Raw genomic sequence first — 20,771 nt, 5'->3', positions numbered from 1 at the left:
ACCATTCAATATTGTAGGTGATATGAAACATAACACAAGCAATGAATTGAAAAGAAGGATGAAGCATAGATAAAGATCTCTTAGGTTTAATTAGATAGAAATGTAAAGAGAGAATTTCAATATGAATATACTCATCAAATAAAGGTGTTTTATAGAAAATTTCAAGAATGGTGAATTTTGGTGTAGAATTGAGGGTTTTCCAATCTTTAAGAGTTGAGAAACTACTCATAGAGTCAATGTGAGTAGGATCCTTAGGATCTATGTTTGAATTAGTGAAAATAAGGTCATAGGGATCATAAATACATAAATTATATTAAGATATTTTTGGAGAAGGAGGATCAAATGTGTGTTATTCTATTTCAAAGATACACTTAGGAGGAGGATAAACAAAACTCATAAAGGTCTCATGCATAGAAGGTATATTAATAGGATTTATAGAAAGAGGTTAATCATAAGTAATAACCATGTCATCATCTAAATTTATCTCATGAGGAAGGGAATAATCCATGTCCTTATATAAGAACTACAACATTTGGGGTCAAATTGTGATGATAGTGTAATTGTGGGTGATTTTCATGTTTGTTTTGCAATTTTCCTTAACGTCGTCGCAATACCAACATTGGCATCTTAATTATGATGTCAACATGACTATAAAAAAAAATAAAAATTACATTAATAATTCCCTATTTGTTTATATTTATTTTGGAGAGTAGTGTGCAAAAGATGGTGGAGAGCTATGAATGAGGTTGGAGATCTCTGAACGTTGGTGGAGATTAGTAGAGATCTAGGATTTTTTTGTTGTGCCCTTGTAATCATTGCATTTTGTTGTTGTTCCCTTGTGATCTTTGCATTTTGTTTTTGTGCCCTTGTGATATATGTACCCTTGTTCTATGATTTCATTGTCATGTCATGCCCTTTTGATCTCTATGCCCTTGCTCTATGATTTTATTCAAGGGTAGAAGAGGTACCTATGTAAATGTTCTTTTCTTTTCCTTCTAAACCTATATCTCTTTATATTTCCTTTTAAACATGTATCTCTTTATATATAGAGAGAGATATTTTTTAAGGTGCTTATTACATCTTAGCACAAAAAAAATTTGATCCAACTACATACATATTCTAGGATCCAAATAATAAAACAATAAAAATAATTCAACCTATGCTAAGTGACTTACCTCAAGATCTTGCAAAAAAAAATGAAGACCAAGAAAAATGGGCAGAGTTCACAAGAAATTCTACAAAAACATATCATAGAAGATATTTTTAGAAAGAAACAAGCCAAAACCTAGTTAAATTGGTCTAATTGTTGATTTTTTGGGTTGATTACAAATTCTTGTAGAACTATCATCAGATTAGGTACAATAAAACAAACAATCAGTTGTTTCCAGCTAGGAGGATCAAATACAGTTTTCCAAGGTGATAAAACTGCATATGCAGATGCATTACTTTCATGCCAAGCATGAAGTGCATTCCCCAAATTATAATGAATGGTTGGATATAAATGCTCCATACGCTGGCCCAACAATGAAAGCCAAGGATGCAACCATGCATGTATTCACACAGTCTCACTGTGAGGATCCCAAGTATCTACTTTTGTTGTTAATTTAGGAATCACTATATGACCAAAAATGTTATGAAGTAATGAAGATGGTAGTAACTTCTCCCATGTCTCCAAAAAATTTAACATAGTTTTAGGGTCCCTTGGCTCCCAGGAATTTGTAGCATCTACTTTCATTGCTAGAAGAATAACTTCAGTGAAGAGTTGAGTGTAAGGAGTTGAAGAAGCAAGTTCTACTTTTGTGTAAATGCCATAATCATGAGGTTCATTCCCTTGTAGAAGCTTCTACCACAATGACATTACTTCTAAACCATGCAAATAATGTTGAAGTAGTTCCCAACCTTGAAACACTCATATAAGAAATGGCAAAGCAAACGTAGATACAATACATGACAAATTACACAACTTGTAGTCCTCCCAATATTTGGAGTATAAATTCTAAAAGACATAGTCTATAAGTGATTTCAATGTTATAGTACCTACCAAAACACTTTCCTAGATTCTATCCAATGCTCCTATAATATCCTCTATGTTGTCTAGTTGTTGTTTCAACCATGCGGTCTCTTTCTAAAGCCGCTCCTTCTCCTTTTGGTATATTGCCACATACTCTCTTTCATACTTTAAATTTTGATCAAACTTCTAAATATCTAACTCTACCATATTTAAAATCAACTTCACATTGTGTTGTAATTATAGCATAGGTGTTTGATCCTTGATAGCTTTCATTTCAACATTCAAGTTTTCAAGATTGGTCGACACCCTCACTTGTAGACCTGTCATGTCAAGCACTTTTTGTATGGTTTCAACACCATGTTCTTTCTTCTGAGATAAAAATTCTTTAGGTCCATTTTCTTGTAAAACATTAATTTTTTTGAATAATTGTAAATTTTTAGAAAATGCATTGCTGTTTTCTATTAGCATTAATTTGCTTCCCTTGAACAAAATCAAAATGAAGAGGCATAATGGAACACAAATTATGACATTTCCTTCATTGTACCCATATCTTCTTGTTATGTCCCTAAGCTAGACAATAATGTCTATTGGTTCTTATCAACAACTAAGATAATTAGTTCTTTGCCACTATCAAAACTTATCAATGGGAGAAAGATAGTCCAAATAAGTAATCAATATGAAATGGGAGTTGTGTTGATGTGGTAGATGGAGATATAAATGGAGCATATTTATAGGGATGAGATGGGTTAATCATTGGGTGAGAAATGTGATGAATATGGATGAAATGCAAAGGTGGGATGTTGAAAAGGAGTAATGGTGAATTTGAGAGAGGTGACCAAATTTTTTTTTCAAAACCATATGTGTAGATATAAATATTAAGTACAACATGTCCAATATTTTTGTAGATATACACATTTATTGTACCAAATTTTCTTTTCAAAACCATATGTGAAAATATATACATTAAGTACAACATGTCCAATATTTTTGTAGATATTCACATTAATTACACCAAATTTTTCTTTCAAAATCATATGTGTAGATATAAACATTAAGTACAACATGTCCAAATTTTTTGCAGATATACACATTAGTTACACCAATTTTTTCTTTCAAAACCATATGTGTAGATTTAAATATTAAGTACAACATGGCCAATATTTTTGCAGATATACACATTAATTACACCAAAATTTTCTTTCAAAATCATATATGCAGATATAAACATTAAGTACAACACGTCTAATATTTTTGTAGATATACACATTAATGACACCAATTTTTTCTTTCAAAACCATATGTGTAGATATAAAAATTAAATACAACATGTCCAATATTTTTGTAGGTATACACATTAATTACACCAAATTGCTCTTTCAAAACCATATGTGCAAATATAAACATTAAGTACAACCAACTCAATAAGGGTACAAGAATAAGTTATTCCCATGAAGAAGGGTCATGTCAGATAATACAAGGGAATTTGATCAAAATAGGGAGACAATTGCTAGATTGTTGTCTAACTTTCAAAGAGAAGGCGATGACAAATGTTATTGTGCTTGCAAGAATTGTAACAGCTTAAAGATAAGAAGAATCAAAATCAAAACAACAAAGAGACATTGTAGGGAGAATGGTCACATTGAAGTGGGGTAAGTTGTTTGTTATACTATTTTCACAATTAATATACATATGAACCATGGAATGGGGGTTTGATTATTATTATTTTTATATAGGTCGATCTCCCTAGGGTAGTATGTGATATGGACAACCACATCTAAGAGGAACATGGAGGTGTGAATATGTAGGAACATGGAGGTGTGAGTATTGTAGGAGAAGATAATGATCCCGTAGAAGATGACAATCATGCACCAGAAAATACATTTGAAGATGATGGTATGAATGCATTGATCCATGACACATTTGGTGTTGGTGCTAGTACTGGTGCTACTATTGATTATGATGATGATTATAATGAGGATAACATTGAGGTTATCCATGATATACCTCTACTTGAGAAGGCAAAAAAAACCTTTATGAAGGATCCCAATCAACTCTTCTCTCTGTTGTATTGTTGTTGGTGAATTTGAAGGCTATGAATGGTTTATCCAACATAACAATGTCACATATGCTAAGGTTTGTCATATATGTCATTATAGTCTATAAAAGGTGAAACATGTACCATTGAGATTGTTTCTACTAACAATTTATATTTTTTGTTGTAGATTGATAGGTGACTATTTGTTACCACCATCAGATGTTCTCCCTTTCTCGTACCAATAATTATGTGCCACTATGAAACATATTGGAATGGAGTATCAAGCAATAGATGCTTGTCCTCAAGACCATGTTATTTATCATAAAGAACAAAAAAATACAAAAGAATTCCCCGAATACCATATGAGCAGATATTGAGATGATCAAGTGACAAAAAAGGTGCCTCGCAAGGTTCTTCATTACATCTCCATTATTCCACATCTTAAATGATTATTTAGGTGCAATAGCTTGGCACAATTTATGGATTATCATGCATGCAATAGAAGTTGAGATGACATTATTCAAATGCCTATGAATGGTTCAACATTTATGGACATAGAGGAAAAGTGGCCACACTTTAAAGAAGAACCTCAAAATCTCAGGCTTTCTTTGGAAAGTGATAGTGTCAATCAATTTGGAGAGAGGAGATCTAGTTGCTTGGTGTGGCCTATTTTTGTTATCAATAGTAATATTCCTCCATGGATGTCAATAAAGAGGGAGCACATTATTTTAGCAATGATTATTCCAGGTAGTTTATTATTTTATTGTTGTTTACATGTAATTACAAGTCTTGGAGTGAAATGATCACAATAATTATCTGATGTTGTTCATTCAACTAGGTAAGTACCAAGTGAAAGATATGAATGTATATATTGCACCTCTTATCAACGAGTTGTTAGTGCTATAGAATGGTTTCACTATGTATGATATCTCTAGACCAATTGGAAAAAAAATTCAATTCCATGCAATGCTTGTGTGGACAATTAATGATGCCCTAGGGTTGACACATTTCTGTGGTATGTTATGCTAAAATCTAGTAGTATGTGATAATACTAATTCCAAAAATGAACATATTTAATCCAATTACATCGTTATCTTGTAGTTCTTCAAACAAAGGGAACATTTGCATGTCCAATGTGTGGTCCAAAGATGAAATCTCATCATTCCAAAAGTTTAAGAAAGAAGGTGTTTGATGAGTATAGACACTTCCTCCATAGAAATCATTAGTATCAAAGTGCCAAAAAACATTTTTTCAATGGGAAAGAAGAGACTACATCAAAGCCATGAAGAATGACACCTCACCTATGGCAGTTGGAATATAATAGAATTCGAGGTACTATCACTTCACCTAATGATTTATGTTTGGAAACTATATATTATGATAGTGTTTTTTTGGCTAATTATGTAATTGATGATTGCAAAGGTCATCAAGGCATCATTGACCACCTTTCAAAGGGACTAAAATGTTATCCTAGAGAATTTGGTAGGCTACCCTACTATGAGCAGCTACAAATTGTGCATTTGTTTGATACTATGCATATTGGAAAGAATATAATAGAAACATTGTGGAAAATATTGGATGGAAGGTGCGACAAAGAAAAAATTGCAAAAATTTGTAGTGACATTCATGATTCCAATCATGCAATGAAAAATATCATTGAATTGAATAATAATGGAGACCAAATAAATGCAGGTGCCCTTCCTTGGTTATTATTGGAGCAACAAAGTAATGCCCTAAAAGAAGTCATATGAAAATTTTGATTTTGTAGAGGATTTGTTGTGAATATAAGCAATCTCATATCAAAGAAAAGTGAATTTGGGCTAGGACTGAAAGCACATGATTGACATACCTTGATCAAGGCAAGTCACAATATTTTGTATTTACAATATATTTATGAAACTGCATTCATTTTCATTGTATTACATTAGAAAAGAATGAAATGATTAGTCAATAATTTTTGTAGTATTTGCTACCCCTATCTCTCCTAAATAACTTTGACAATAATATCAAAAAAGTGATATATGATCTTGGAAAATACACAAGGTAAGCAATTATATTTGTTCAATTTATCGAACAAGTAATATATTGTAAAATCTCGTATATATATGTTTTTGTGTCTTTAATCCCTTGTAGGTGGTTTTCATCTAATGAAATACACAAAGAATATATAAAATATTGGAAGAAAATAATTCATCTACTAATGTGTGAAATTCAAAAGTGTTTACCTTCAAATTTTTTCAATGCACAAGAACACTACCTCATTCACCAAGTTGAGAAGATTGAATTGTGTGGAACCATACAAACTAGGTCAATGTTAATGGTTGAGAGACACGTGAAATTTTTGAAGGATTTGGTTTGACAAAGAGCACATCCTGAGGGTTCTATAATTAAGGGATATATGGTATACTAGATGATGGTGTATGTTGCCCAATATCTTCCTAATCTTGTAGCAAAGACCCATATAGATTGCATTTGGGATCTTGACTCCACTAAAAAATTTGAAGGGGAGTACTTGGTGGGGAACGATAGATTTAGGAAAGTGAAAGGTAATAAATTATGAGATGTTATTGTAGCTAATTAATTATTAATCTTCAAAATAAATCTTTTGTAAGTCATGTATTTACTTTTGTACAGTTGCTATCGAGTGGGATGTGATACATTTTTTATTACAAATAATCAAAGATTAGATGATGATATGGATTGAATGATGTCAACATTTTGGTCATAGATTAAAATAGGAAACTATATCTTCATTGGTTATACAAGATCATTGTAATGGAGATCCCAATGTTACACAAAAGGAAATAGATTTAGCATATGGTTTAAAAGATCTTTTAGTACTTATAAGATTGTTAATCAACCATATGTTTTTGAACTCGTGATGCAATAATTTATACATGTTTGACATTATTGTAGGTGAAACACCACAAGACTATGTTATTAAATGGTTATAAATTTAAAATCAAAGATTTTGATGACATGAACAGAACTTGTGATTTTGGGATAACTGCAGTCTTCCAGGTGACCAATATTTCATATAGAAATGAATTACATCCTCAAGAATCTCAAAATTGATACTATGGCATTTTGGTTGATATACTTGACTATGACTTTAATTCCTTCAAATTAGTTATGTTCATTGTCAAATGATACAAACTATGACACAATTAAAACGATCATAATAGAACTATTATTGAGCATGAGAATGAATTTCCAATGACTAATTCAAGGTTGTTTGAGCCAGTTGGGGATGATCCCTATGTTCTTCCAAGCCAATGTGAGTAGGTATTTTACTCAGAGGTTCCACATAACTAGGCTGGTCATTTGTTGTTAGACATGATACAAGAGAAAGGCCAATAAAGTATAATGTGATGGAAGAAGAAGATACCAAGGAAGAGGAAGAAGTGGATTATGATCGAGAGTTAGTCAATGATGCTTCTAATGCAAATGATGCTACTATTGATCACAATGATGATGCTTCGACTGATCATGATGATGATGCTTCTACTAATCAAGATGATGATGATGATGACAATAACCATGATAGTGGTGGTAATGATGTTGATGACAACGATGATCATGATGATGAGATGGATGAAGAATAATATCAATGAAGGGGTCGAGGGTGTTTGATTAACTAACATTGAAGGGGGGTTTGATTATCAATGACAAGAATGAAATGTATAGTTATATGATCAATGCCTATGCTATTCAATATTGAGTTCTTGATAGATCAATGATTAATTTGATTAACTTATCATGTAGCTTTTACTATTTATAATTCATATGTATATGTATCATGACTTTTTTAGCTAAAATAAGATAACTGATTTACAAATACAAAAACTCGAAGCCCTTTCACAAGCACCCCATATAGTCTCATAGATCATCAGGAATAGGTCAATAGACCCAATAGAGATTAATATCTTTTAACATTTGTAAAACATCTCTCTCATTGCCACTTATCTCTCTTATTTTGTGGAGTGTAGGTATCAATGAATAGGTATTTTTTAGATTTGTCTTCCTCAATTGAGGAAAATGTAGGGATGGAAGAAGAAAGTGAGATATTTAGTATGTCTAAATCAAGGAGATTGACTCGAAGTTGAAATATTAGATAGAAATTCAATAAGCGTATGAAATATTTCCTTGCTCAAGGGGGGTTATGTTCTTATAATGATGAGAGTAAAGGTGACTTTGATGTGCCCTTTAGGTACAAAAATCTACAAAAACAATGGGTCCTTGATGAACTTCCTCCAATAAACACTGATTTTTGTGTTGGAGAGAGAATATATCACATGACACTATCCTCATTACATTGTTTGGGCCTATATTCAATGGATGGCATAAATGTCTCTTGCAAAAAGGTTGTTGAATTGATAGAGTATGTCAAACCTTGCTATTATTACAATAGTTGAATGCAGATTGTTAGATATAAAAAAAGTATGTGTAGGTATGCACTCCTGGAAAATTATATACAACAAAAAGTTAGTGAAAAAAGTAAAATAGTATCTATATACATTGATAGAAGACCAAAAGCATCAGGGAATATTATAGGTTTTATAAATAATACATGACCTACATCAACTAAGAAGCAACTTAATTGCACATTTGAGGCATGAGAGGGAAATCATGTATTTATATGTGTGATAAAATCAATACGTGGAGGCAAAGAGAATCTTATTTATTATAATTTGAATCACATAGACACAAACAAAGTTACTATCATAGGGTGAGGTGGTATGTACTATGCACATTTAAAATTAACTCTAATCAATGAATCGAACACACCATTAAATTTTTATATTTTTTTTGCTACCTTAGAATAATAACACATGTTTTAACATGTCTCAATGATTTTTTTTGAAATATAGGGCTGCAATATAAATAAAAACTCACAAGATACACACAACAACAATAGTTTTCACAGGACTTCTTTTTCCTGATAGGTAAAACTCATTGTTGTTGTACAAATTAGATACACGAAATATGTTATTGCATTTTTTTTATTATGTTTTATTCCTCACTACTATTCTTGATTGATTTTAAATATAGCACTAATAATATTTTTCTTGTAAATGAGTGTTGATAATGGAAAGGGAAAGGAAAAAGTAGTCCATGAGGAGCCACACAATGAGCAAGATGATTTCATGATTGATTTTGCATTAGCCACTGATCCTATGGTTGTAGTGATTTAGCAAAAAGGTTAAAGCAATTAGCATCAATTGGACCTCAAAATTCTCAAATAAAATACAAGAAGGATGAGTTGATGCACCTAGTTGAGACGTATATAGTAAGTATTAATGTAGTATTTAATTATAACAATAGTTTAATAATGGTTTTTATAGTATACTCTTTTATTTTTTGCATTAAATAAAATGCATATGTGTTATTGTTATAGAGGATGCTGAAGAGGTTCAAGGGCAATGACCTAGAGGATGATACTTTAGGTGGTTCAAGTACATCACATGTTCCACCTACACTTGTGTTTTTCTTGAACATTTTTTTTAATAGCTCTAACAATCTTGTTTTATTGTGTTCTAAAAATCTCATTTTTTATCTCCTACCATTAATTTTATGTTCCCTATGCCACCTACTACAAGGAACAAAATTGAAGAGGTAATGTCGACTAAAAATTGGGCAACATGTAGCATGGCCACATATGCAATGAAAATGCCTATAGGTAAGTAGATTCCTCTTTTTCTCTCTCATTTTTTATATGTTTATTTCTCTTGAACTATTATTTCTCAGGGGGAATTTTTTAATATTGGATTTATTTTATGCAGAAGATGATGAGGAAATTCTTGGGTGTACTCATGTTAGATGTACGAGAGTACTAAAGAATTCTAATCAATTACTCAGAAGCAAGGAAGATGGTCTTCCCCTGAGAGTATCCCAACTTCTAGGTACTTTAAAGATTGATCCTTTCTTTTACTATACAATCTTATACTCATAATCAAATGCATTAACCTCCTATGTAATCCCTTGCAATAACTACTAATCCCATTATTATTTTGTAGGGAATAATCTATTTTATGAAAAACTTAAAGATGAATGTTTGTGCATATCTAGGTCAACCATATGCATAGGGTATCATATTTTGATTTCGTTGCTAGATCATGTTTCTTTTGATCAATTTCTTTAAGTAAATTAAAAGGTAGCTTCAATTAATTTATGAATCTAATAGTTTTTTTTCTTTTCTTAAAAGGTGGAACTTACAAACTAAAGAGTTAAAGGATAAACTCATTGATGCCATGACAACACTTTTTGGACCCAACGTTTTTCAAACACTTAGGATCCTTGAGAAAATATACCAAGCTTTGAAGTATATTAGGTACAACTATGTGACCCAAATGAAAAACAACCCTTGCTATGAGTGACCCCCCTATATTCCTATTATTGAGTGGGAGAATCTTAAAAATGATGCCACTAAGAAAAAAAAAAACATGGTGGAGAAATAGTACTACTCAAGGAATGAAGGTATGCTATAATAGTAAGAATGAAATTATGTACTAATTACTCTTAATACTTATGTGATCTAACATATTTAAAACTTCACATAGGTTTCTTGACACATCAAAGGCAACTAAAGCAAGAAAATAGAAGCACAGGTAGCACAAGCTCGGCTAGGGCAGATATTCAAAATTTGCTGCATGAATTGTAAGTATAAGCAAATGAAAAATTATATGCAAATACTTATAAATTGTAAACAATTTGGTCTTCATGAAATTGATTACAAAAAAAATTCATGATACCAAGCAAAAATGTAGGCCATGGAGTTTTTTAAAAAAAATTTCTAAAGAGGACAATAAATTAGCCTATGGACAAGGCTATACAACCGTGGCTGAATGACTTCAAGTAATGAGTGGGAAAGGTTCTTCTACTAGATCTATCGATGAGGTAAATAAGTCAATTGATTTTTATTTCAAATTGAATACTTTAGCAATTACCGTATTTGATATTAAATTCCAAACATATAAATCATTATATTTGTTAAAGGAAACAATGATTATATATTTGTTTGAATCTTTAAAGTGAATATATTTATATGTATTAAAATGACTGATTAAAATTTCTCAATACTTGTCTTGTATTTATATGTATATAGAATTGATAAATGCACTAATTATTTACATTGGATTGCATCCTGCCAATTGTGATACAGTGGTTGAGCACCATGGAGGCATCAATTTAAATATGGATCATAGTACCGAGGGTATATATTTTCTATTCTATTTTTTATTTCTAAATTATTAATTCAAGTAAGCATTTTAAGTTGAATTTGGTGTAATAATACAAATTTAACTATAGTATGTGTTGGGATTAAGAAAATGTCTTGTATTATAGTTGTAAGGGATGTAGAGGTTTTTCTTGATGAGCATGTTGAGGTTCAAGCCTATGGGCAAGATGATGTGGTTGGAGAAGGTAAAGAGTGCTACAATGTTCTTTAAAATCTTTAAAGTCTCAAATTTTTTAAATTAGACCCTTTTATTTGTTATTGTAGAGGACCCACTTTTGCAAAGGACAACAAGATCACATCCATGAGTGAGAAGAGATATTGACAAAGATGTGGATATGACTCTACAACAATATAGGGAAAGACAAAAAAATAAAAAAATAAAAAAAGAAATGATTCATGTGAACTTATTTTATAATGTTTGATGTTTATGTCTAGATGTTTTATTTATGTTCTATTGAATGTTATAATGAATCTTATGTTTTAATGTTAATGTGAATATTCTAATGAAACTTATATGTTAATGAATTTTATCATGGAATAATTCATGAATCTTACATTTTATTAATTTAATGAATGAATTTTAAATATTAACGAGGATTTTAGATGTTGGGGGGGGGGGGGGGGCGCAAATGAGCTTCCACCTTCATGTGGTTGGCCTTGATTAGTAGAGAATATTAAACTATTCTCAAAACCAAGTGATTCTCAAAATTAACCTATGATTGCATGACAACTAACTGTGTGAATCTCTTGGTTTCAAGCAATTAGAAGGAGACCATAGTTCAAGATGCAATCTTAATTCATATGCATACAACATCAGGTGGAGTAGAAAAAATGCAATAGGTTTTCATTTTTGTAAGAGGTCTTTAATTAGGTATTTTAGAAACTTAATAGACCTATTAAATAAATGTAAATGTGGTGGGTTTTTTTCAGCTTCACCTATTGTTCATGCATATAGAATGCAGTTGCATGCACATTCTCATTTTAGAGTGGCATTTCAAGTAGTGTGGGAACCTAAAACTTGATAGATGATTCCTCTATGGGGGAGATGGTATTATCAGTTGAACCCATAGCTTGGATACTCTATGGCTTTCTGTCTTTGCAATATGGAGATGTGGGGACCAATTTAAGGATGACCCAAGAAAGAAATGGTTGAGTGTATAAATTTTCTATAACTTATGTCAATTGTTTTAATTTGAAACTTATGTAAACTTTTTAAATTATGGCAATTTTCTAACATTAGATTTTGATGCTCCAATGCTTGTTGATGGTGACAAATGGATTGTGCTTACCAAATATAATGCGAACAAGTTTACTAGGATTGCATCAAAATATGAAGTGAGCTATGTAGTATTTGGTAATTTTATAATATATATAGATAATGAAATCTATAGATATAATTTAAGAATTCATTATGCTAAAATATGGATTACTTCAGCTAAGAGATCATAAGGTTATTTCTTTCAAGCAAGGTCTTGAATGTTTTGTAAAATATGCTTATGATTTATGGCATATGTGTATTCTAGTCTAAATAACTTAAGGAAGATTATTTTTCCTTCCACAAGAATCTCTAATTACATAAATAAGGGACTAGAATAATCAATTTAACACATATGGGCAACTCATAAGTTTTAAGACCTCCATCTTTGCAAGATATTTATGGATATTTATACCTAGTTCTAGTCCACTATTGAAAATCAGATTTTTTTGCTCTAATGCTTGATGATGGGGATAAATGGATTGTTCTTGTGAAATTTAATGCAAACACATTTACTAGGATTGCATCAAAATATGAAGTGAAGCATGCTGTATTTGGTACTTTTGTAATCTATATAGATGATTAATTCTATAGATAAAATTTAAGAATTCATTACATTGAAAATAATCAAGATTAGATTTCAGTAATTTGTTAAAATCAATACATGTCATTCTTCTTATCCAATTGGTTTTATCCATTTGGAAGATAGCCTGAACACCTTATTAAGCTTATGAATAACCAAATTGACACAAGGAACAAACTGAGTGAATCAATCAAGACTAGATATCACTTTCAATTCTTTGATTATAGTTTTTCCCCAACAATGATGATGAAGAAGCAACCAAAGATTTTGAGATCTAAATGTACAAGTTAAAGATATTTTATCAATTAAGAATCTAAGATGTGAGACCTTTTGGCACACTACTAGAATTTACATTCCCTGAAGCATACAAATATCATTAAATGCAAGAGGTAAGAAGGTTTCAAATGGAAGAAGAAAATATTAGAATGTTGAATAGAAGATGTAGCTTTTAATATTCTTGAAGAAGTCTAATGTTAGTCTAGTATGATCAATGCTTGTGAAAATATATCATTGGACAAGTTTAAACAACTAGAATTGATGGTAAAAAAATAAACTAGACTAAGAAACTATTATAGACATGATGATTAACAATTGAATTTGTAACCTATAAGTCATATTAAGAATCAATCATAGAAGATTCTATGTGATGTTAAAGATTCTACCATTGACACTTAGACTTCTCTTGAATTTATGACTCAAACCACAACATTACTTGATTTTGAACAAATATTATTATTGCACAAACTGCTCATTTAGAAATTATTTGAGAAAGCTCCTAGAAATAACCATTCAAATATTACATCTATGATGGCCATTTGAAACCAAATAATATCATTATAATTTAAGATGTAATTGGGCCCACTCTCTAGAATAGTGTATAAATTCTAGTTTTTCCTATAGTTGGGGGATCAACCAATGCACATGTGATATGCTTAAATTCTACATAGTTTTTATTATTATCTAAGACGTTCTACTACTATCTACTATGTACTATTTTAGTGAATGACTTGATGATGTGTTAATGTTACCCATGAGTCTGAGGTTACATCTTCTTAAGCAATGACTACTTGAGGTAATGCAATTCTCTTGTAGTTAGTTTCATTTCATTAAGCATTAGTTAGAATTTTTATTTTCTTCCATTAAATAACTATTATACTTAATAACTATTATACTTATGATTCTTAAGTGATATAATTTAGTAATGAAGCTAGTAGTTAGAATTAGAGATTAACTGTATGTGAGGCCTTGCCCCAACCCATCCTAGCATCGATGATACATTATTATTTTGATACTCATGACTGGATATGTCAAAACATTATTTGATTCATTGAACATTATTATGCTATTTATGATGTGTGATGCTTTACTTTCAGATATTTGATTTCATCACTTAATGCTTTATGAACATGTATGATGATGAAGTGAATGAATGCAAAACTAACGCTTTGATTTTTCCAATTTTAATGAATAGAACGAGATAAACAATTGGTTTGTAGAAAAATGGATGTTTTAATTTACATGAATTTCTTGATACGTATTTTTACATATATACATGTGATTCTTGAACTACTAATGTGTGCAATGAGTGTGCAGGGAATTTAGCCAGGAAACCTAATGGAAGGATGGAACTGAGCCCCTTGTTATTTTGTGCTATCTTGCTTTGTCTTTCTTTGAAGGTTTTTAATTGGTCTCACTATTCTCCTAGCCTTTTGTTTGTTCCTATTAGGTCTTTAAGGCCTAAAAACATTAAATTTAAGCATCCTAGGGTTAAGGGTATGGATTGGGAGTACTTTCCACCCCCTTAGCCTCCTTGGTTGACTTTTATGGTCACTCAAAAACCCTACTTTTGGTTGATTGCAAAAATTGATTGTATCCTACATGAGTTGATAAATCAAGCTCCATCTTGAGTTACTTGAAGTCTAGTTGAGTTAGGGATCATACTTAGAGGCAATTTGGAGTAGTTTTGGGGTTGTTACCCAATCTCTAGTTTTGGAGAAAGTTTGAAGATTGAAGGAAGAAAGGTAAAAGCACTTCTCAACCCACCATTTTTGCCATAACTTTTTGTGAAGGTAGGATTTATTCACTCCTTTTGAATTGTTTCTTCATGTTGTTCATGCTTGAATCTTGCTTGAATCATGCATAAGACATTGTGTTGTTTTTCTATTGCTTGCTTGTGTGTTGGGGTTGATTTGGAGGGATCTTAACTTGTTTTTCTTTTGATGTTATTCTTATGCTTGCTTTGATGTTTTGTGTTTTGAGGGGATTTCATGGAGATTGTTTTGGCATTAATCACTCTTGGATAGGGAAGAAATGACCATGAATGGGGGAAGGGCCTTAATTGGACCTCAATAGTGTAGAGTCTCCTCTCATGGTGAGAGGAGGTAAAGAGGCTAGGGTGTATGGGCCCCTACTTGTCATCCCATACCTTGTATGAAAATTTAAATTCTTGAAGAACAAAAGGAATGCATACCCTTGTTATATTGGCCCCGAAAGGACATTGTAGAAGAAAAGAAGTTCTTGAATTTTAGCCCCAAAAAGGCTATGTTATGGTATGGTGATTGACATCTCCTATTGAGAAAATCCACCTCCCACCTATTTTGGTTCATTTTTGAACCTATTGTGCAAAATCGGGTTGGGAATGCATGCTTGAATTGTTCATCTTATTGTGTTTTTTTACCTCCATGTTGGTTCTTGTCTCTCCCATGGTTCCTTTGATGCATTGAAGACTTTGGTAAAGATCTCTTGTGAAAGCCCTAGAAGAGAATTCAATTGAATTATAACATTATGTAAAATTGTATTTTAAATTTTGATGTATTTGGAAAAGATGTTGAGTTTTCTTACTGGTTCTTTCCTGATGGAGCCTTGAACCAGGTTGAATAATAGAGAAATAAAATGATTGTGAAAACCTTATTGCATTGCTCTTATGTGATTTGAAATTATGCATATGTATGTGAGAAATAGAGTTATAGATAATGTCTTCGAATTATGAATTCTCAAGTTTTCAATTATGTTAAGGAAACTAAATTTATGTATTAAGAGGTAATGAAAATCCTACATTGTGGACAATAAAGTTATCTCTCTCCTTGTTAAATTATATAATTGACAAAATCAAAATTGATTAAGAATTATGCATCTCCTTGATTTCTAAATGAAAGGTTCATATACCCTTGTTGTATAATGAATTATAAAACATAAATTATAAAAAAAATAATCTTATTCTCATCCTTGTATTAGTATGCTTGTTAATAGGAAACAATGTTGTCACTAGGATAGAAATCACTCCTAGAATAACAAAAAAAAAATATAGCAAGAAGATTATGTCAACACTTAGACAAAATTGGCCTAAAAAAAAAATGTGCATCTCCAGGAGTAAAAAGCTCTTTGAAAAATGTATGAGAGGAAATTTTAATTCCCCCAAGTTCACAGAGAATATTCCAAAAAAAATGCTCTTTGAAAATTATTGTTTAAGTAAAAAATAAAATGAAAATTTAAATGGAAAATATATAAATATATAGAAAATACCCTAAACAAACTAGTCTCTAACTACTAACCTTTAAAACATTAGTGTCATTTTGCTCCTAGATGACAGATTGGTCAGAGGGACAGATTTAGATTTGTAAACCAAATCTATGAAGTTAATATGGTCTAGACTCTTGCAACAACTTGAAATTTTTGCAGCCCAATGATCACGTGCATGGCAGGGAAAAGTGGTTGAAGTGGACCTTCAACTTCATGCAACACTTATGTTTCAAAAATTCTCAACTCCACCCTTTAGTACACTCCCCAACTCTTCATACCAAGTGCTCTCATTTTGGAAGGCTAGGTGTGGACTCCACCAACCACCTTCCATGTACTTGTACTAAGCTCACACCAGACCCTTGTCACATCAAAAGCGGGGGGGGGGGGGGGGGGGGGGGGGGCAAGAAAGTTGTTTGAATATATTTCCCTTGCTAAAACTTTACCTCCCCATATATTTCTAACCCCCATGCATTGGATCCAAGGCATGGAACATCAATCATGCAAGGGAAGAGGGAGAAAATTTACACTGACAGACCTTGGTTAGTGCGCAAGGTCCAATGGGCAGCATGGAGAGTAGGTAGGGAATGCCAAGTGGTGGCTAGGCCACTTGGATAGGTAGTTGATAGGTTAGTTTAGGGATATAGGTAGCCTAGGTTAGTATAGGTTTGTTGGTTAGTAGATAGGTTTATTATTAGTTTTAATAAGTTTAGCATTAATTAAATTATTTAGATTAATAGCCAATTTTGTACAATTAGAAAGTAGTTAGTATTCTATGTTAGTATTAACTAGGATAGTATTAAGTTAGTAAAGTTAATTCTTAATTAGTTTGTTTATCTTTAGTCACCTCTTGTTATAGTTGAATTTTATTCTATATTATTATTTAGTTTTATATTATTGTGAGTTGGTTAGATAAATCTTAATATTGGCATTTTAATAGTGGACTTAAATTTGTAATAGTTAAATAAAGCTTAGTTTAACTTATAGATTTATTTGAATTAATTATAGTCTCAATTTTAATTGTAAATAATAGATTAATATAAATTATATTGTTATGAGAACGTAGGAGATAATTTGAAATTGAAACGTAGATAGTATAATTGATAATAATATTTATCTCTATGGTATGTATATTAAAGGCTAGTTAGATTTTTTATTAAAGTTATCAACGTAGATAGCATGCGTTGAATAGTTAAATTTAATTGATCTTCTAAAGTTCAACTCTTCTTAATGTTAAATGATTTAATTTGTAATGTCAATCAAGTTATTAAGTTAATAGAAGGGACTAGTTAACTAGTTCATCATAAGGTTAGTGGTATATTGATCATAATTAAATTGTAGCTAAAACAATAATATGTAATTAAGAGATAGATGTTATTCAGTTAGCATGTTAGTTTAAACATATTGAATAAGTGTTGTGATAATCTAGTGACTTCCATAGAAGGTAATAAATTAAAGAATCATTAGAACAATTGAAGGGGTTAGGGCTTTAATTAAATGGAATTAGGCGCTTATTTTCATTAATTGATTTTTTAAGAAACATTAAGTTCACCAAACTATCTCTTTTATGTTATGTTTCAAACTGAGTTGTCACCTCTCTATATCAATGTGAACTTGCATCTATCTTCAAAGTACCTATGGTTATCTAAATTTTAAAACTACTCGAACAATTAGTTCCATCATAGATTAAACATCTAATTCTTTTTCGATCATATCATCTCATTGAATCAAATCTCTTCTTTAAAAAAAAAATTGTGTGTGTGTTTTGCTCATATATTTTGGGCATGACATTTTGGTATCAAAGTCCATGTTTCAACACTAGGAACCTAAAACCATTATGCTTCTAAAACTTAAAACTAAACTTTAAATTTTGTAGGATGCCCCTTTGTTACTCGAAGCAACCGACAAGGCAGAGGTCATAGGGCGAGAGGTGGTAGGGCAAGACATGAGGATGGACCACCTCCACCACCACCACCACCTCCACCACTTCCACCATCGAACCCAAACCAGGACATTATAGATGCCCTTCAAAATTTGATTGGTGTAGTTCAATAGAGGGTAGTACCTATAGTTTAGCCTGGACAATAGATTCCCATAGTGGAAGCCGAGGGACCCAGAGGAGGCAGACCCAGAGGTAGAGAGAGGACTAGGAGTCCCCCACCGAGGTAGTTAGAGGGTCAGGGTGAGCACGAGGGTGAGTCAATACACTAGAGAGGACTCCCACTTGACAGACCTCCTAGGCATATAGGAGATGATGTTAGAGAGTTGATATGACTCGGACCACCACTCTTTACTAGTTCCATAGAGGGGGCAGTAGCAAAGGCCTGGTTATAGAGCCTGGAATGGTGCTTTGGATTACATCCTTATGGGAGTAATCTAAAGGCACATCTAGCAGTCCATCAGCTAAGAGGAGGTGCCTCCAATTGGTGGCATCAGAAAGAGACTATAGGAGGAGTGAGGATGGATACCCTCACATGGGATTCATTCTTGGAGAGGTTATGAGAGAGGTATCTATTAGAGCACTTCAGACATAAGAAGATAGAGGATTTTCATTCTCTATATTAGAGGGGCCTTATAGTAGCTCAGTACGAGAGCAAGTTTCTCGAGCTCCTTCCATATGTTGAATACATAAAGGATGAGAAATTGTGAGTGCATCACTTTATCATGGGCCTAAAATTCTCACTTCAGGGTCCAGTTTGTATGGCCTTCCCTACCACCTTTAGACAGGTAGTGGAGATAGCACTAGTTGCTGAGGATACTTGAGGTAGGCAAGAGTCACGAGATCAGTCTCAGAATCGAAACTCTACTCGAAAGAAACCCCCTTAGAAAGGGAATCAGAACTATACACTAGGGTCCTCTAAGGGCCAACAGTCTTAGCAGCAGTAGCAGCAAGAACCCTCATAGGGTTATCAAGGATCCAAGCCCAAGCAATGGGAGCCACAGTAGGATTAGAAAGTACATGCCCTATAGCCACAGTCAGAGAAGACTTAGCAGCCTTCTAGGGGTGGATACAGTGGGTCTAGCAGGTCAAGAGTCCCACAGTAGTTTGGATCATAGGATGCATGATCTTATACTTGAGGACCATGCTACACTTGTGGTGGCATGGGTCATATAGATAGAGAGTGTCCATAGGGATAGTCATCCAATGGTCAGAGAGGGGCTTTCTCAGAGTCGACAATTGGAGACATGGTCAGGTTCCACAAATTTTTTGCAGCGGTTGACAATTGCTAGACTGAGCATTAGGCTATAGTTATTGAGGCTATAGGTGGAGTCAAATAGCCAGTTAGCACTAGAGCCTATTTGTATTATTGCCCAACAGACCCTAGCACTTCGAGGTCGAGAGCTAGACTAGGTTAGGGCCCAGTGGGATTGCTATGATGGTGTTACAGCTTCATGGGAGGATGCAGCACAGATGCGATCTTAGTACCCATATCTTTTTGATGAACTCCAGGAGAAAGTTCATGCCTAGTAAGGGAGGATGTGAGGCCTCACTCCAACCCACCCTAGCATCGATGATACATTATTATTTTGATACTCATGACTTGATATGTCAAAACATTATTTGATGCACTGAACATTATTATGCTATTTATGATGGGTGATGCTTTACTTTTAGATATTTGATTTTGTCATTTAATGCTTTATGAACATGTATGATGATGAAGTGAATGAATGCAGAACTAACACTTCGATTTTTCCAATTTTTATGAATAGAATGAGATAAACAATTGGTTTGTAGAAAAATGGATGTTTTAATTTACATGAATTTATTGATATGTATTTTTACATGTATACATGTGATTCTAGAACTATTGATGTGTGTAATGAGTGTGCAGGGAATTTAGCCAGGAAACCCAATGGAAGGACGAAACTGAACCCCTTCTTGTTTTGTGCTATCTTGCTTTGTCTTTCTTTGAAGATTGTTAATTGGTCTCACTATTCTCCTTGCCTTTTGTTTGTTCCTATTAGGTCTTTAAGGCCTAGAAACATTAAATTTAAGCACCCTAGGGATAAGGGTATGGGTTGGGAGTACTTTCCACCCCTTAGCCTCCTTGTTTGACTTTTAGGGTCACTCAAAAACCCTACTTTTGGTTGATTGCGAAAATTGATTTTATCCTACATGAGTTGGTGACT

General features: G+C 32.5%; 1 pseudogene; it reads right to left on the bottom strand.

Moving 5' to 3' along the window:
• LOC149578109 (septin and tuftelin-interacting protein 1 homolog 1-like) overlaps positions 1–20,771 on the bottom strand; it is a 131,536-nt pseudogene that overhangs the window by 29,709 nt on the left and 81,056 nt on the right.

The sequence above is a fragment of the Cupressus sempervirens genome, chromosome 1 (genome assembly GCF_028749045.1).
Source record: "Cupressus sempervirens isolate cs-2001-9-10 chromosome 1, ASM2874904v1, whole genome shotgun sequence".
Lineage (NCBI taxonomy): Eukaryota > Viridiplantae > Streptophyta > Pinopsida > Cupressales > Cupressaceae > Cupressus > Cupressus sempervirens.
This window is presented reverse-complemented; position numbering and strand designations above follow the sequence as displayed.